Here is an 18026-nt window from a genome sequence, read left to right as displayed (position 1 = left end):
GTAGTTTCACTTTACAGCACAAACCCACCCGGGCTTTGATGTCTCCTCCACCCACCCATATTGCAGCCAGCCTGAAGTAGGCGGACATTCTCTCCTAGCAGTGGCCATGATCGCACGTACCCCCACCCACAAAAAATAAAATAAAACCTGAATCCCGGGGACCCCCGCACCCTGGGGAACTTTCCTGGAGAGACCGGGGATCCACCCAGCAGGAAGGAAGGTTCGGCTGAGGGGGACCACGGCTTTCCCCGTGACCACGGGGATGCTCTGGGGGAGGGCGTCCCCCAAGTCCCTCCAACAGCTGGCCCTTTAAACGCGCCTCCTCCGAGCGCGGAACAAAGGCGCCGCCCGCGGGGGCCGGGCCGCCACACGCCCCCGGCGCCGCGGCCGCCGGTCCGGAGAGCGCGGGTGGGCGAGCGGGAGGCTGGCGCGGGCTTACCTTGCGGGTCTCCGGGCGGGCGGGCGGCGCGCGTCCTGCCCCACTCGCACTACACGCTGCAGTTGGCCCCGCTCTGTTTTTCTGGGACTCGGCGCTGACTTCACCGACACTCCGCGGCCGGCCAATGGGCTGCGGCGGCCGCCCCCTCATTAGCATGCGTCTGGAACCGTCCACTCCGGCAGCGCCCGGGCGGTGGGCGGTGCCCGGGGGCGGTGCCCGGTCCGGCCGTGACAGGAAGGGGCGTGTGCGCCAATGGGAGACGAAGAACCGCCCTGCCGCCCCGCCCCGCGGCATTGTGAGCGGAGAGCGCGGGCCCGCGGATCCTCCGCGACAAGGCGCGCGCGGTCTCAGTAACCCTTTCTGTCCAGGCAGGCCACTGGCTGGGCCCTGGGCTGGCCCCGCGCGCCCTCCGGTGCTTGAGAATGCTCCCCCGTGGGGAGCTGGGAAGGAACCTAGGGCATAAAAATAACAGCTAACGTGTCTGCAGTGCATATATTACTTACCCCTGTGCCCAGTTTGCTCATCTGTAAAATGGTATAATAGTAGATTGTAGTGGGGCATCTGGGTGGTTTAGGTGGTTAAGCGGCTGCCTTCGGCTCAGGTCATGATCCCAGAGTTCTGCGAACAGTCCCGCTCCACCTCCCTGTTCCACGGGGAGTCTGCTTCTCCCTCTCCCTCTGCTTGTGCTCTCTCACTCTCTCTATCAAATAAATAAATAAAATCATTTTTAAAAAAAAATAGTAGGATGTAGTGAAGATTAACATAGTTAACCTATGTAAAGCATTTAGATCAGTGCCTGGCCTCTTTGCTACATAACTGTTTGCTACTATCGTAATTATACTCTGTACCAATCAATGTACTTAATGCTTCCTGGATATTTTCTCATTTTATCCTCAGAGCCTTATAAAGAAGGCACTGTCACTAATCCCTATTTTTCAAGTGGGAAAACTGTCGAGGTTTAAGTGGCTTGCTCAAGGTCACACAGAAAACAATGCAACCAGGATTTGAACTCGGGCTCTGAGATTTCATTCATGCATACGACACACATTCGAGGCAAATGCTGGTCCCTGGGGTTACAGCAAAAAACAGGGACGCTTCCCTTCATTAGGCTTCCATTTTAGTGAGGGAGACAGGCAAGTGAAAAAATCATCTGCAAAGTGAAACAGAGTGAAGAGAATAAAACAGGGTAATATACAAGTGAAGAGAAGAGTACTTTTTGAGTTCAGAGCTAATGGCCACTGGGCATACCACCCTGACCTCCTCCAGTACCCCCTCAGTGTTACAGGAGAGGAATCAGAGAGGGGAAGCTGCTTACCCAAGGTCCCAGGGCCAGTAAGCAGGCACACCTAGATCCCAACATCCCTGGGACATCCCTGAAGGCAGAGCAGTCATCCCCTGGGCTGAACAAAACTGACTTTTGTGAGCTGCCATTGACAAGAATCTTCAGCCAGAGCACGTTCCCAGTTAACAAGCGGTGTGTGGTGAGGTAAAGACAGGCCTTAATGACTGCACAGGCTGATGGGAAACACATCTGCTAAGGTTCTTAGATGTCAAGGAACAGTGACGAGTTTTTGCTGAGCATCAGCTGTCCTCTTCCGTGTAAAGAAAAAAAGAAATTTAGAACACTCATAGCTGCCTGGGAGCTCATTGCACAACTGAGGAGACAAGATGCTACCAGGAAACCACTCACCCTAGGGAGCTCCCAGCCCATGTCTCCTTCCACTTTCACCTTATCCTTCGGCTTTGCAAAAAAGACTAGATTAGGAATCAGGTTCCCCAGGCTCTGCTATTAGCTTACTCCCTGATCTAGACAAGACAGTTCCTTCTGGGCCTGGAAAGTAATAAAATGACTTTCACTCAAACACAGCTAGTCTGCTAGGCACTGTTCTGTACCTGCGCTGAGGGCTTAACAAGTGTTAACTCACACCACACAACCACCCCAGGAGGGAGTCCTACACTTATCCTGACGTTGTCCACAGAGGAGGAAAATAACAGGGAGAGAAACCAGAGAAGTTGCCTACCTCGCAAACTTAGGGCAACACCATTCAGAATTAAAAAAAAAAAAAAATTAGAACAATTCAAATGTCCAATTTTAATCAGATAAGAATACCTTTCTACTAAAACCATATGACAGAATACCATACAGCCACAAAAAAATGAAAAAGTACAGTGATACTGACACACGAAGATGTACATAATACATTATTGAATAGAAAAGTAGATTGAGGGGCACCTGGGTGGCTCAGTCAGTTAAGCATCTGCCTTCAGCTTAGGTCATGATCCCAGGGTCCTGGGATCAAGTTCCACAATGGGCTCCCTGCTCAGCGGGGAGTCTGCTTCTCCCTCTGCCCCTCCTCCTGCTTGTGCTCTCTCTCTCTCTCAAATAAATAAAATCTTTTTTAAAAAAGTAGATTGAGAGCCACCTGGGTGGCTCATTCGTTGGATGTCTGCCTTTGGCTCAGGTCATGTTCCCAGGGTCCTGGGATCAAGTCCCGCCTCGGGCTCCCTGCTCCACGAGAGGCTTGCTTCTCCCTCTCCCAGTCCCCCTGCTTGTGTTCCCTCTCTCACTGTGTCTCTGCCAAAAAAATAAAATCTTTTTAAAAAATAAATAAATAAATAAATAAATCATAGATTGAAAACTAGTTTGATACTGCAATCCCATTAGAACTATTTTTATGGGATTGCGAGTAATTATTTTTTTGCTCATGTATATTTTTATTTTTTTCTTCAAAAACATCTATCAAATTATCTAATTAAAATAAAACAAAATAATTTTAAAATGAAAAACCAGACTCTATCTCTGGAAATTTTATATATAGATAAGTCCATCCTTGTAAGTGGGCAAGTGCTTTGAGGAATCTTAAGTGAGATCTATGTCTTTGAGCCATCCCTCAGATACCGAATTCTGCTGGTTCCAGGCTGTGTGTTTATGATATAAATGGAAAAGATATGAGATAAATGGAAGGACAGGAGGGAAGAGAAGTGGGGAAAACAGAGAGAAAGAAAAAATCCTACTATCCTTCGAGACTCATCTCAAATGTCTCTTCCAAGAAGTGTTCAGAGTCATGGTCTAATAACATCTTAACGCTGAAAGCCACCCTAGAAAAATCAGCAGGTGTAATTGTGTCAACTCACTTTTGTCTTCAGTCATTCACTGATTCATTGATTCAAGGCCCTGTACTGGGCTGGTGAGACCTGACTCCCTACCTCCCAAAGATAACTCCTGAGAAAGCAGAGGCCCAGAGAAGGCCAGCTCCATGGATGCACATTCTACACTGGAAAGGGTCCCACTTGCGGTTTACTAGCATCTTTAAATTTTTCATTTCAAGTGAGGGGCCTCACATTTTCATTTTGTAGTGGGGCCTACAAATTCTTGTAAATTCTGGGGCCTGTCCCGGGAAGGAGAAACGCCAAGCCCTTCTCAGTGTATCAGTAATCAAGCCTGGAGCAAAGCACAGTGCTTTCCGTTCTCATCCCATCTCATAGCACAGGCTCATTCCTGGTTCCCAAGGAAAGTGAGCACCCCGCCTTCCAGTCCCATAGCACTTCACTTCTTCCTTTCTCATGGTATTGGCCATATTTGGCATGAACTCATGTACATACGTGTATAGTCCTATTCCTCATCCTCTCTACCCACCAGACTGTAAATTCCATGAGGTCCTTGCTTGTGTCTGCTCATCTCCAACAGCGCTTAGCACTGTGCTTTACATACTGTAAAAAAGGCCCTTAAACTTAGTCTTATTAGTAACTCCTCGTTTTCTCTTCATGGGCATCAGATTATTCCCAGCAGTCCTTCCACTGCTGGAGAGAAATAACAATATCGGGCAGGAGAGTTGACCACACAAACCAAGATCATAAACATGCTGTAGGAAGCAGCCCCCAAGCAGGTTGTAACTGTGGGAAAGTAGGGGAGGAGGGAGAAGGATTCTGCAGAGGACAGCCCAGAGTGGTCAGCATTTCCTCCATCTTTCCAGTCGCACGGACTGTAGGAGAGGGAAACAAACAAGACGACCTAGAGATGGCAGTGAGCATGGTGGTGAAGCCTGTGGACAGAATCCTGTCTCCAAAACCTAACATGGAACTCTTGTGTAAGCTCTCGGGTCCCTCCTCTGCGACGCGAGGAACACACAATGCTCTGAGGTTTACTTGCGAGCTGTAGGTGAAAGCATGCATGGAAAGTGCTTACACACTGTCTGACCCATAAGCACTCAGTAAGTGGATATTATTACTAATATTACTGGGAGGCCAAGTCATGAAAGATGCTCTCCTAAAATGTGTGGGTTTTGTTAACGTGTTTCCCCAGTTACCCAAAAGAAGGACCGTAACTATTTTCAGCCATATCAGGTGGAGAACGCCAGAATGGGAGAGAAGAAAACAGGATAAGGGAAAGGGAATTATGTACCAAAGAGTTTAGCAGATACATCTCTAAAGCTCTGGTGAGCATTTGTAGCTGATTTCCTTTGTAACATCTTGAAGAAAGTGAACTAAGTAATGGAAAGAGCCAAACTTCCTTAAAGAACAGATTTTCTTGTTTCTTGCTGATTAATTACTGAGAAAAAGTGAATCTACACTCTCATGTCTGAGGGCACAGAACTGACAAGAAGATCGGTGCCAGATCAATCCCAGATCAATGGAAATCAATGCCAGACCCAAGAATTCCATATTCCTTGGAGGTCGGTAAGGAGGTCAGGACTGACAGATAACTGTGTTACTGTGTTAGGGAAGTTTGGTGAGACGGATGGACGTTGGTCAGAAATCTATGAGACCATGGAGAAATAAGAGGAGCCATGGGGATCACCATGCTTGGGAAGCTGTGCCAAGATGAGTATGAACCAGTAACTTCAAGAGTCTAGTGACAGGCTTCCATTTATCAATCTACAAACACTTGCTCTGGGGAGCCTGGGTGGCTCAGTGGGTTGAGCATCCAACTCTTGGTTTCAGCTCAAGTCACTATCTCATGGCTTTTGAGATCCAGCCCCACAGCAGGCTCCATAATCAGCAGGGAGTTTGCTTGAAGATTCTCTCCCCCTGCCCCTCCCCCCCATAAATAAATAAATCTTTGAAAATATATACAAAATAAAAACACTTGCTCCAGTGTATCTTGTTTTGTTACTTATATAAAAACACATGTATGTAATAGAGTACCAACCTTACACAACTGTATTTGACCAAGGGCATAAGGTTTGGTTTTGAGATTGCTTTATGCTATTAGTCAAAATAAGACACTCAAAATGTTGACCTGGGTGGACCTTTGAGAGAAATCAGTAGTATAGAAACACACTTCCAACCACTGTCACTGAATCAATGGAAGAGTCTGTCGAGGTCAGGAGTTTTGGAGAAGGACAAGAGGAGGGGGGCATCTGACTGGGCAGGGGATTCATCCACTGGAATACACTGGGTTTACCTGAGAAGTCTTACTACTCTGAAGTAATTTATTTAATGAAGTATTTACTTGAGGGAAGCATTTCTAGGGCTGGTGGATCCAGCTGCCAGCTCTGAGACAGGCATTCTGACTGAGGCTGGAGAGAGAAAGGGAGAAAGCCAGGAAGGAGGAACAAAGGAGGAGGAAAAAGAGGGTGGCTTTGGGAAAGCGAGAGAAAGTGAGAGAGACATCAGGTGAGAGGAAGAGAGATCACTGAATCTCCTGAGGCAAAACAAAACAACAACAAAAAAACCCACAATGTCAGAAACGGGGCAACTAGCCTCGCTAAACTACGGTAACCTTAACAAGGTTAAAAAATCAACAACAATGGTGTTAAGGGAATAACTGACATTCTGGAAGCTGTTGGAAGCTTGTCAGAGGTGATTGGAAGAGTTCACTGAAGGAACTCATTACACTGGGCCAAATTGAGTCACACAGGTGCCCTGGGAAAATTAATAACTCTTTGTCAGCATTTGTCAAGGGCAGATGCCAAGTGCCGTGTGGGGAAAGGGCAGAAGGGAAGATGGTGGGCCTGCCTATCAAGTATCAGCCCCATCTCCACGACCTCAGCAAGTCTGTTCTGTCCACAGACTTGCTCACCCTGATTCCTAAACCTGAGTGACCTTGACTTTCATGAACAACAGCTTAGGGACCACCTCTAGTCATTGTGCCATTCCCTTAGGGAACTTACCTCTGCTTCTCTGTCAGGCTGAACCAACCGATTCATCCAGGCATACACAGTTCTCTGTGACAGGAGGTCTCAGAAAGTCACCTATTCCCAGGGATGTCTGGAGCCCTCTTCAAATTGGCAGTCTCAGCAGTGCTTGCACGGTTTATTATCTGGCCCTGTAAGAAGGAGATAATCTGAAAGAATCTAGTTCTACCACCAGGAATTGAAGGCAACTGGACTTACACAAAAAGAAGTGGACAGAGATAACTATCTCCTCTCTTAAGCCAAAAGAACCAAGGACTTCTTCATCTGGCCCTGATTAGAAGAGCAGAACCATAAAGCATGCTAAAATGAGGTTCCCAAAATCTGTTGCAGCCCAATCTGCCACCTTCAAAGAAGGAAGGGTTATGCCTGGTGAATCCTTCAATAGAAGGATAATAAGGACCCCTGAGGGGTCAGTGGCAGCCCCTCTATTGAACTCAATGTGACCCCGGGACAAGGCTCAATGGGGTTAAAAAATGTGACCCCACCAGTTGGTGTGCTGGTGTAAGCTGCTCCACTCTTTGGTTCCAGAGTATTCTATACTTGGATGAGAGCTTCTAACCCCCAGATGATTCATTGAGGGTGGGGAGATGAGCCACCAGGTAGATTGTGGGAAGAGGACTCTTGAGTCATTCAATTAACCAACATCAGTCCTACTGTGTCCAGCTTCTCTACTCAGTGCTAGGAAGCCAAGGAACAATGACAGGACCTTAACCTCAAGACACTCATAATCTATTGGGAGAGATCAATAAATACACAGGCAATTACAAGACATTCTAGACATTTTTTTAAATTGAGATGTAATCCATATACCAGAACATTTATCCTTTTGAAGTATACAACCCAGTGGTTTTTAGCATATTCATAAGGCAGTGCAACCATCACCACAATCAAATTCCAGGACATTTTCATCACCACAGGAAGAAACCCTATACCTATTAGCAGTCACCCACTCCCCCATCCCTGTCCCCCATTTCCCCTCTCCCCTCAGTCCCTGGCAACAACTAACCTAGTTTCTGTCTCTCTAGATTTGCCTGTTCTGGACATCTCATATAAAGGGGATTACAGGCTTCTTTTCCCTTTGCAGCATGTGGTAAAGCTTCATCCTGGCTATAGCGTGTATCAGTACTTTGCTGCTTTTTACGACTGAATAACATTCCACTGTCCGTGTACCATTTTTTGCATGGGTATATGTTTTCAGTTCTCTTGGGTATATACCTAGAAGTGGAATTGCTACGCCATATGGTAACTACATGTTTAACTTTCTGAGTAACTGTTGGACTAATTTGAGTTAGGTTTCTGCTATTTTAACTGGCAGAGGTCAATACACCTTGCTGAATGAAAGGCATGGGTCACTTTATTTCTTCATGTGTGTATTACTACTTTACGTATTTCTATAAGATTTTTCCAAGGATACATATATACTAGTCATTTCAGACAATGTTGAAAATATAGAAAAGCTTAAAGGAAAAAAATGAAAATCATCCATATCCCTGCCACCCGAACCTACCACTGTACCCGCATGGCTTTTTTCCCTTTAATCTCCTTTTTCCTCTGTATGCCTTTTATGAAGCAATGTCAGTTTTAGTATATTTTATATTTTGTGATTTATATTCTGCTTTTCTCTTTGATCATCATATTGTAAGTAGTTCAGCATTCATTGTTTTATAGACTCGTCTTCAAATTTATTATATGTTTTTCTTTTTAGAGTGTTGTCTTTATTCTTCTTACCTTTGAGGGGTTTGCTGAGGAGACTGGGAGAGAGAGAGAGAGAGAGAGAGAGAGACAGAGGCATTTGGGGAGGGAAATGCCATGAAGGATACACGAGCAAGAAAGGAGAAAGCAGACATGACCCTTGTTTGCTTTCTCATGGCTCCGTATTTTATCCTGCCTGGTTGAAGAGAAAAATTTAAGGCACCACTGCCTTGGTGGCCTCAGACTGGCTCTCCAGTCTCTCACTCTGGTGGTGGAGCCCACAGCGGCTGCTGCAGTTCCGGGCGACCCTGCCCAGAGGCTGAGCCAGGGCTGGCTCCTGCAGCCTGTGATTCAAGATGGCCAATTCGCAATCCTAGCAAAATCAATCTATTGGGAACTAATGAGGCACAAATAGTTCATGCACTTTGGGACTGATGTGCCAACTAAGATAAACAGGGCTCAATCAGCAGGGAAAATCAATCATGCAAAAATGCGTTTCAACTTAGTGTTATTCCCCCCTGGGATGCCCACGACATCACATTCTATTGTTTGGAGGCTTCTGTAGCAATTCTTGCCTAAGCTCCTGTAGGCCAGGCTGGGAGAACTCCCTCATCCAGGGTTTCATGTGTCCAGGGGGCTGATCGATGCCAATCCTGGTGGCTGTGACAGAGAGGCCTGGGCAGCCAACGTGTGAGAAGCGAGGACTTTCAGTTTTGTGAGCAAACACTAACCTCTGTGTCTCTAAACCACCCCCTTTAACAGGTGATATAATTAGCAAGGAACATAACTATGAACTTTCCAAGAGAGCAAATCACAGAACTATTGTGTCAGTAATTCACGTTTACATAACACAAAATATAGAGTGATGTTTTTAAGATCCTTTTTTTTTTTTTTTTTGGTACCACCAAGTTTATTTTCCCTTAAATATTCTGCTGGCGAGATAGAATCATTGTGAAAAATTTAGAAACTATTGATGAGCAAAAATAAACAATTCAAATCTTCTCTATTAAATTGTATGTGTATCTTGCCAAATTTCTCTCCACACAAAATTAACCATTAACGCATACCTGTTCTAGAACTTCCTTTAAAAAATACTTTATAACATATTGGAATTGCTTATTCTATAAAGGCCTTCTCCACAGTGTCATGGTGTTGCTTGGGAGGGCCGGACCCCCCCTGCTTTCCTGTTTGTTTGGAAGCCCACTTGGGAGTCTGACTGGAATGGCTGGAGTCAGGGAAGTGGGGAAGGAAATAGGTAACATGAAGTCTGATCCCAGACCAGGGGTGTCCTGCAGGAATGGGAGTCCTGACAAGAAGCTGAGTCCAATGGGCCTCACCAGGGAGCTAGCTCCAAAGCAACCATTAGGGATGAATCCTGGCCCATTTCCCCTGCAGGGTCAGCAGGTTAAACCCAAAGGGGACCAGAAAACTGAGGGCACAGGTTAACACCCCAAAATCAGTCTGACCAAGGAGTCTCAGGGTGAGGCCGTTTCAGGGTCCTGGAGAGCCTGTGGGTGATCTGAGGAGCAGACTCTCTCCTTAACAGCAAGGGCTAGACTGATATATGGCAGCCCCGGAGCCCAGCAGAGTGGAAATTCAGTATTTGTTAAATAAGGGAATGATGGCTCTACTTCTTCCTAATCATGCTTCTGGTCTTAGCTCAGATATTACCTCCGCTGGAGAACAGGTGAAAATGGGAATGTCTGTCCAGGCCGAGGGAGTGGCCTGAGGATCATCCTGGAGATTGCAAGGTGCAAGATGTGGGAGAGGAGAACAGAAGGTCTAGGAATGTGGGCGGTTACAGGCATGAGGGCTGGAGCGCAGCAGCCTCGAAAGCCAAGCTCATGATTTCCAATTGTATCTGGTAGCCAGTGAGGAGTCGCCATAAGTTTTTCAACAAGGGAGGAGTGGGACAGAGGTGACATGTAGGAACATCCCTTCTGGCAGGATGAATTAGCACCAAGAAAGGCCAGGGGCAGAACAAGCAGTTGAGAAGTGACTGTAACAGTCAAGCTCGGAAGAAGAATGAGGATGAGGGAGGTGACCATGGGAATGGAAAGGAAGAGACGCCTCATTGAGTCATTCATTCATTCGACGGATGTTTCTTCATCACTGAGAGCCAGAAACTGTGCTAGATGTAGGCACCAGACTCATAAAGGGAGATGGGGCATGGCTCGTTGTGGGCTGGGAAACAAGTGACTGTCTGCTAGGCAGAAAGTAACCAAACATGAGCCCCTAGATGATAAGAATCATCGTGTGGCCATGAAGAGAAATGGAGAAAGCAGAAGAAAGACCTAGCTTGGGCATCGAAGAAATAAATCCTGAATTTAGTTTGATGATACAGTAGGACAGGAAGACGGAACTATCCAGCAGGCAGGTGGAAATGTGGACTTGAGCAAGAGAGCGTAGGGAAGACAGAAGACGGACACGTGGATACCTCTATGAGGAGAGAGGCTGCAAACCCAAAGGGAGCACCGTGACCTTGGAAGGTCTGAACTGGCCTGCCTGACCTCCATTCCAGACTCTGAGCAGAGAAAGCACAAGGTAGCCCGGGTACCAACCTGCTGCCTCCCTCCTGTCATTCCTGACACTCCAGCCCCACTGCACATGTGGAGATGAGTTTTCAGAAGTTGCTTATGTCGAGCCTCCAATCGGACTCCCGTGTCACCTCTGGCTTGAATAGTGCTCCCCCCGTCCCGGCTAGGAAAGGGTGTGCTGCAGCCAGATGGTAAACTGTGAACAGAAATAAACTCTCCTCACATGTAGCAAGTATATTTATATCCAATCCTATAATATCACTGCAGGCGTAATTATAGCCAATCCTCTAATCGCGTTGCGGATATCAGGCACCCAAACCTCACCAAATGCGCTGCAGAGACCAGGAAGATGGTTTTTGGGGTGGGGGCCGCTGGGCCAGCTGCTGCCCTGTGAGACAAATGGATGAAAACAGGGCAGGTTTACAGCTGACCAGGGGCTCCGCCAGGAGAGGAGAGACATGATGATTCCACGGGACACACAGCTCACATTCCTGTTTCAGTAAAACTGCAAGTTCTTAGCTTTATTTTGTAAAAAAATTATAAAATCAATGCTTATTCACTGTATAAGGTTTAGGAAAATGAAAAATCACCCAGAATCCCACAATATATTTGTCATTGCCGCATTTTATTTTGTATGCATGTGTTTTGTGTTAGACTATAAATAATGTCTTATATATTGTGTTTCTCACTTAATACCATGAGTACTTTCCTATATCATTAATATATATTCCCAAGCATTATTTTAAAACTTCTTATTGTGATATGTTCATATGATGGAATGGTATACAGCAGTTAAAATGGATAACCTAGAGCTTCATATATAAACAAAAAATTCTTAATAGAAGATGAATAAAAAGGTATTTTTAAAAATAATAATATATATTATATATAGTTGTATAAAATGTAATTATACATATTAAATAATTTTCAAAAATAATATTGTATATTGTTAATGCTATATGTTGTTTTATATTGTTAATGTTGACAAACATGTAAAAGGTATAGAAAAATAAATGGAAGGAATTTTCTCTGGGGAGGGAGGTTAGAGGTTGAAGTCAGGGATGGATGTGAAGAGGCTTTCATTGTTTCTATAATTTGTTGTTTCTTTGAAAAATAATCTAAAACAAATATGTCAAAATCTTAAGACATTAAATCTAGGTGAAGAATACATGTGTGTTCATTATTGTCTCTGTATTCTACTGCCTGTATAGAATAGCTTATTACTTTCTGAATTAACAGAATTTATTTGCTACAGCAGTTTTAGGTTTACAGAAAAGTCGAGAGCAGAAAAGTATGGGGGTGTTCTTCTACCCATTCTCACCCCTCTCCCAACACGCACACAGGCCCCTCTATTAGGAACATCTTGTCCGACTGTGGTACCTTTGTTACAGCTGAACCGATATTGGTATGTTACTATTAACTAAAGTCCATAGTTTACATAAGGGGTCATTCTTTGTGTTGTGTATTTTATAGGTTTTTTTGTGTGTGTTTTTTTTAAAGATTTTATTTATTTATTTGACAGACAGAGATCACAAGTAGGCAGGGAGGCAGGCAGAGAGAGAGGAGGAAGCAGGCTCTCTGCCGAGCAGAGAGCCCGATGCAGGGCTCGATCCCAGGACCCTGGGATCATGACCTGAGTTGAAGGCAGAGGCTTTAACCCACTGAACCACCCAGGCGCCCCTGTGTGTGTGTTTTTTTTAAAGATTTTTATTTATTCATTTGACAGAGAGAGATAACAAGTAGGCAGAGTAGCAGGCAGAGAGAGAGGGGGGAAGCAGGCTCCCCGCTGAGCAGAGAGCCAGATGCGGGGCTCGATCCCAGGACCCTGAGACCATCACCCGAGCCGAAGGCAGAGGCTTAACACACTGAGCCACCCAGGCACCCCAGGTTTTAACAAATGTATAATGACATGTGTCTATCATTACTGTCTCTTGCAGTACAGTTTCGCTGCCCTAAAAATCTTCTGCTCCACCTACCTAGTCATTCCTCACTCCTCCCTCCCTCCACCCAAAGCCCTGGCAACTGCTGGTCTTTTCCCCATAGTTCTGCCTTCTCCAGAATGCCATAGGGTTGGAATCATACAGTGTGTATAGCCTTTGTAGAGAGGGTCCTGAACGAATTATTTTTAAATCAAACATTTAAAGCCAACTGTAACAAAGAAAACAAAAACCACCAGGAATTTACTATTTTGAGGTAATCACTCTTAGCCAGGAACACCGTGTATCTTTTTTTCACGTAAATGGCATCATAGTATCTAAACAATATATTATGGAATCCATGCGATTCAGAATTCTTTCTAAAGCCTTCAGGAATGTTTCCGGGTATGGAATATTCTATCAGTGAGTTAACCAATCCTTTACTGTTTTCATCTGTGGCAGGAAGCATTTCTGGCCTTGGAGAGCCCCTCAAACTAGAAAAGGCCTTTGAAGTCTCTCCAGAGAATTAGGAATAGTCAGCCTTCTAGATATGTGTCCCCTGTTAATGTGCTTGACATTAACTGTGAGTTCCCTGCAGTCAAAGACAATGTTTGCCAAATTTTCTCCTCTCATTGCAAGGTCCAGCACATGGCAAGTACTTGGTGAACATGGGTGGAATGGATCTGAAGTGCCTCCAATCCAAGTGATTTTGGGGTCACCTCTAAGGAAATTCCTAAACCATGGAGGGGGCAAACTTCAAGAGCTTGCATTATTCACTAGGAACCTAAGAATGGGATCAGGGAGCCCTGTTTTGTGGAGCAGAGCTAGACCGGTGCCCAGAGGAACTGGGTCGCTGGGCTTGGATGGGAACAGAGGCCAGTGGGTGTGTCTGTCTACCAGGAGGCTCTGGCAGGTGGGGGTGAGAACCACCCCCGCTGCCCTGGGGCTCCACAGTGGGGAGTGTCTATAGTGTTATGTAGGCCCAGGGAGTGCTCAGGCTCCAACTTTTCTTCCCTAGGTTCAATCATACCAGTTGAGACCTTGGGATCTACTTTGGGACTTCTGGTCGCAATCCCAACTTGGCCACTTTCAGACTATTTGGTTCTGGACAGGTGGCTAAGTCATGACGGCTTCAGCCCCCAAAGGGGCCACAAGAGCCTGGCCGGGAGGAGCTGTGAGATGAGGTGATACAGGCAAAGGACTAAGCAAAGTGCCTGGCACTCAGCAAATCAGAGGAATGACAACAGCTTAGCGTCTGTTCTTAATAAAGCAAGGTTTTTTTTGAAAGAGCCAAGCCAGAAGGCCAGCAAACACTTTCCTCCTAGACAAAGGCCCAGCACACTTCATAAGGGCCAGGTATGGTCTGGATTTAGGTGGGTGGGGACCACAGGAGCAGGAAATGGAAACCCCCATTAGTTGACTCAAAAGGAATCTGGGGGGCTCTGATGATTTTTGCAAGCTACCTGCCGGTGTGTGTGCATTCCCCGTGTTTTTATGTTTACTCTCAGATGTGGCCATCCTCAGCTGCTATCTTTTGATGTTAAATCCAGCCTTTGCAGATATATTTTCAAATGGATGCATGGCCTTTGGAGTCACCTGATTCTACTTCCCTCTCAGTGAGGGGATTTCTAGCCATAATATCCCTACGTGTCCCTAGGAGACAATCTGGATCCTCCCCCGACTTTTTCTCAGTCATTTCCAAGCAAACCTTGTCAATTGCATCTTCAAAACTGACCTTGGCTCTCTCCTCTTCCTGCTATTGCCATTGCCGTGCTTCTTGAGCAAGCCTCCTGCAGCCCTCACCTAGAGACGATCAGCCCCACCTGGCCTCTTTCTGCCCACACTTCCAAATCCCCAGTCTCTTCTCCCCCAAAAACCAGGGTACCTTTTAAAAGTGTAAATCTGACCATGACTCTCTCCCCATCATAGATGGAGTCCCCCAGAAGCACTCCCTGAAATAAGGACTCAGCAGCAATTGTTTTAAATGCTCCAGGAGGAGCCAGTGAGGGAGTGGGGGAAGCTGGACAGGGCAGCACAAGACACCAAGCAAAGGAGATGCCTGGGAGCCTGCACCGCATCCAGAACTTTGTTCCTGCTGAAGATAAAGGCTAGGTTTTCATATTCCTGCTCTATTAGCAGAGTCCTTGGCCAAGGAGGTTAGAAGGAGCTCTCTGTGCACATGGGCCAAGAGCTCCCAGGACCCAAATGCTAGCTTTGGGATTAAGCTGCAAGAACTGATCATTTAAGCCAAAGTGTGCAGAAGCTGGGAGACTGGCACAAAGAAAATGTGACAGGGACCCTCAACAGAGCACCGACTGGATCCATTCCAGTTCCCTCCCTATTTCCTGTCTCAGGTCCTTGTTCATATCCTTCATAGCACATGTCGTACTTTATAAGTAGTTTATATAATTATTTGTCTCTCTCTACTTGTTTATAATCTGTTTTCCCCACTACAATGAAATTTCTAGGTATAGTGAGCACATTTGTCTTGTTCCCTTTTATACCCCAGTCCCTAGAATAGAGATGGCACATTGTGGATCCTCCACAAAAATTTTTATAAATGGACAAACAAATGGTGGGAACTTGGTTTGGACACCTTCAGGAACGGCGATCTCCTACAGCATGAAGCAGCTCATTCCACTGCCAGGAAACCTTAATGGAAAGCCTGTCGCAAGACTGAACTTCCTTCCTAGTCTGCTTCCTTGTCGCACCAACTGGTGTCCTCTCTGGAACGGCTCAGGAAATCACTGTCTCTTCCATGCCGGTCCCTCAAATGACCAATGTCCCACCTTTCTCACCTCCAGACTAGTCAACCCAGATCCTCCAGAAGTTCCTTGGATGACATGGGTTTTAGAGCAGTGGCCTCTGTCATTTCACTAGTCTGAGAAAATTCTTGTTATCTAGCTAGACAATGCAGAGCCATCTGTCCCATACCATGCTGAATACACCCAACCTTGGAAGGCAAACTGGGTCAAGCCAGATGAGAATCTGAGCGAAACTAAAGATTACCTAGTCGGGGCTCCAGAGTCAGCAGACCCAGCTTTGAATCCCAGATCCACTTATTAAATGACTGATCTTAGACAAAGTACTTTGTTTCTCTAAAGCCCAGTTGCTTCATCTGTACAATGGGAAGAATAAGAGCACCTCCATAACAGGGTGGGTGTGAGAGTTAAATTAAATAAGACAACAGATGTAAACCACTTAGCAGAACACCGTGCCCATCTTTCATGGCCTGGGAGCTTCCCCAGATCTTACCTCTGATTCAACAGCTCTCTTTTCTCCCAGTCAAATCCTCTTCTGAACCCAGCTCCGTTTCAGATACCTCTGCACCCATTCAGTCATGATGAGGCTTCCAGGAACTGCATCCAGATGTTTTCTTGGTTATTGTTTGTCTCCTCGCTGTTCCTGCACAGCCATCCTCCCTTTCCTCCTTACTTGTCCTTCTTGCTCACTTAATCCTCTCCTCCTGTTTCTGGTCCTCCCTCCCATCTTTCTTTATGTCATGGAAACTCTAACCAGAACTTTTTTCTCTCTCTCTCTCTCCTCTCCCCCGCCCCCCATTTTCTATTCTGCCTCCTACCTGGGCTCCAGAGAACCAAGAGGAAACGATCGACCCGGTGAAAGTAAGATCAGTACACGGTACCTCTCTCACCGCATAGTCATCTGAAGCCACAGGCTTCAGTGGCTTCCTTGCCACAGACTGAATGGTAGAAACCAAGGTCAAATGAGGAGCCAGCAGCAGTGAGGGCAGAGGAGAAACAGGGCATTCTCTTCCCCCTCCCCTATGCATATGTTTCTCATTCCTTTCCATGCCCACTGCATTAGTACACTACGGTGATAGCTGTTTGTCTTGTTCTTGACTTTAATGGAAACGCCTCTAATAGTTTGTCATTAATTATGACTTTCCCCCCTTGGCTTTGTGCTAAATAGCTTTTATCCAATGGGGGAGCTCTCTTCTACATCTAGTTTGCTAAGCTTACGCGATATGTCATTGTGGTCACTAGACTTGAGTTTCCAGGTTGGAAGTAGAGCCCTGAAAACCAGGGAAGCAGGGAGGTAAGTAGGTTGGCTTGGGAGGTAGCCCAGGAATATCAGAAGGAAGAATTGAGGCCAAGCCGGTAGGTTGGGGGACGATGCCGCATCCTGTCCTGAGGGACTGTCATGGCACCGATAGAGCTCTTCATATTCTGCTCTCAGACTAAGTGTGATACTGCGATTCAAAGACTCTACTGGACCCTTGAGGGTAGCAATGACAAAACTTGGCTCTTGTTATAGTTCTCGTTTCTTCTTTTATTAATTTAAATAAGCAATTCTGGATTTTCAAGAAGCCTTTGGACCTTCTTGAATTGGAGCAGATAACTGAAACTTCATCCCTTTTCACGTGAAAGCTTTTTGGAGGTGGATCTGATCCTGGTTTTCCATTCCAGTCAGTTGCTGTGAAAGCCACTTCTTGTTCTTGCTGTGGGCAAATCAAGCCTCTTTTTCTCCCTGATGGAAATTCAGGAAGGAAACCAAATCATTCCCAACAGAGACAAGAGCTGACCACAGTACCATCCACAAGGGCTTTTAAAGATTTCAATCTTGCATGTGAGAACGTTGGCAACCGAGGCCGGTGGCTCACTCTCCATTGTCAGCTTGACGGAGATGTGGTTCTGCCATTCTGACAGGAAGATCTTTTTTGATGGGGAAGAGGTTGCAATCGAAACACTGCTGAGGTCCACTTTAACACTGGGGAACTGTGGTAAAAGCGTTTGTGACAAACATCCAGAATAAAGTACTAAACACTGATAGCTCGTATTTCTCAAGAAACCAACCTGCACATACTCTGGAATTGGTGAAAGGAAAGGACATTCTAAGCAAAATTACGCCATGTGGCGTCGATTGATAGTTATTCTACTGATATGTGGTGACTTTGCGGTTTTTTGTGTTGTTTCTACCACGATTGACGGAAAATTTGCCAGTCTGCTCCAGGATCACCAGGAGATGATTATGCTTGACTTCTTTAATTAGTTCCACTCTTAACTGACGAGGGGTGGGGAAAGTAAGTGCTAAGCAGCCTGTCACAAAGGGAAAATTTAAACCAACTGGTAATGTGTCAGACAGTTTGGAATAGTCTCAGAAGGTGGCAAGTAAATAAAATCTATGAGGAAAAGTTGAAGGAAGTGACATACCTGAGCCTTACAAAGAGAAGGTGACAGGCTCATATAGTGCCTGTTTCTAGTACAGTGAACTAGATCATCAACACTCCAAAAACACCTTCTGTGCTCAGCAGACAGTGGTGCCCTGGAAAAAGCAATGGCTTTAG

The 18026-nt window shown here is 45.8% G+C and overlaps 1 protein-coding gene across 1 annotated transcript in view; it reads right to left on the bottom strand.

Moving 5' to 3' along the window:
- The window catches only part of SORBS1 (sorbin and SH3 domain containing 1), a 224987-nt gene extending 224473 nt beyond the window's left edge, over positions 1-514 (bottom strand). Inside the window, exon 1 of the mRNA XM_080822787.1 lies at positions 440-514. The gene's annotated coding sequence lies outside the window, so the exon portion shown is untranslated. The remainder of the gene's footprint in view (positions 1-439) is intronic.
- Between the last annotated feature and the right edge of the window lie 17512 nt (positions 515-18026).

The sequence above is a fragment of the Martes martes genome, assembly GCF_963455335.1.
Source record: "Martes martes genome assembly, chromosome: 14".
Taxonomy (NCBI): domain Eukaryota; kingdom Metazoa; phylum Chordata; class Mammalia; order Carnivora; family Mustelidae; genus Martes; species Martes martes.
Note: the sequence above shows the minus strand (reverse complement) of the source record. Positions and strands in the feature narration are given on the sequence as shown.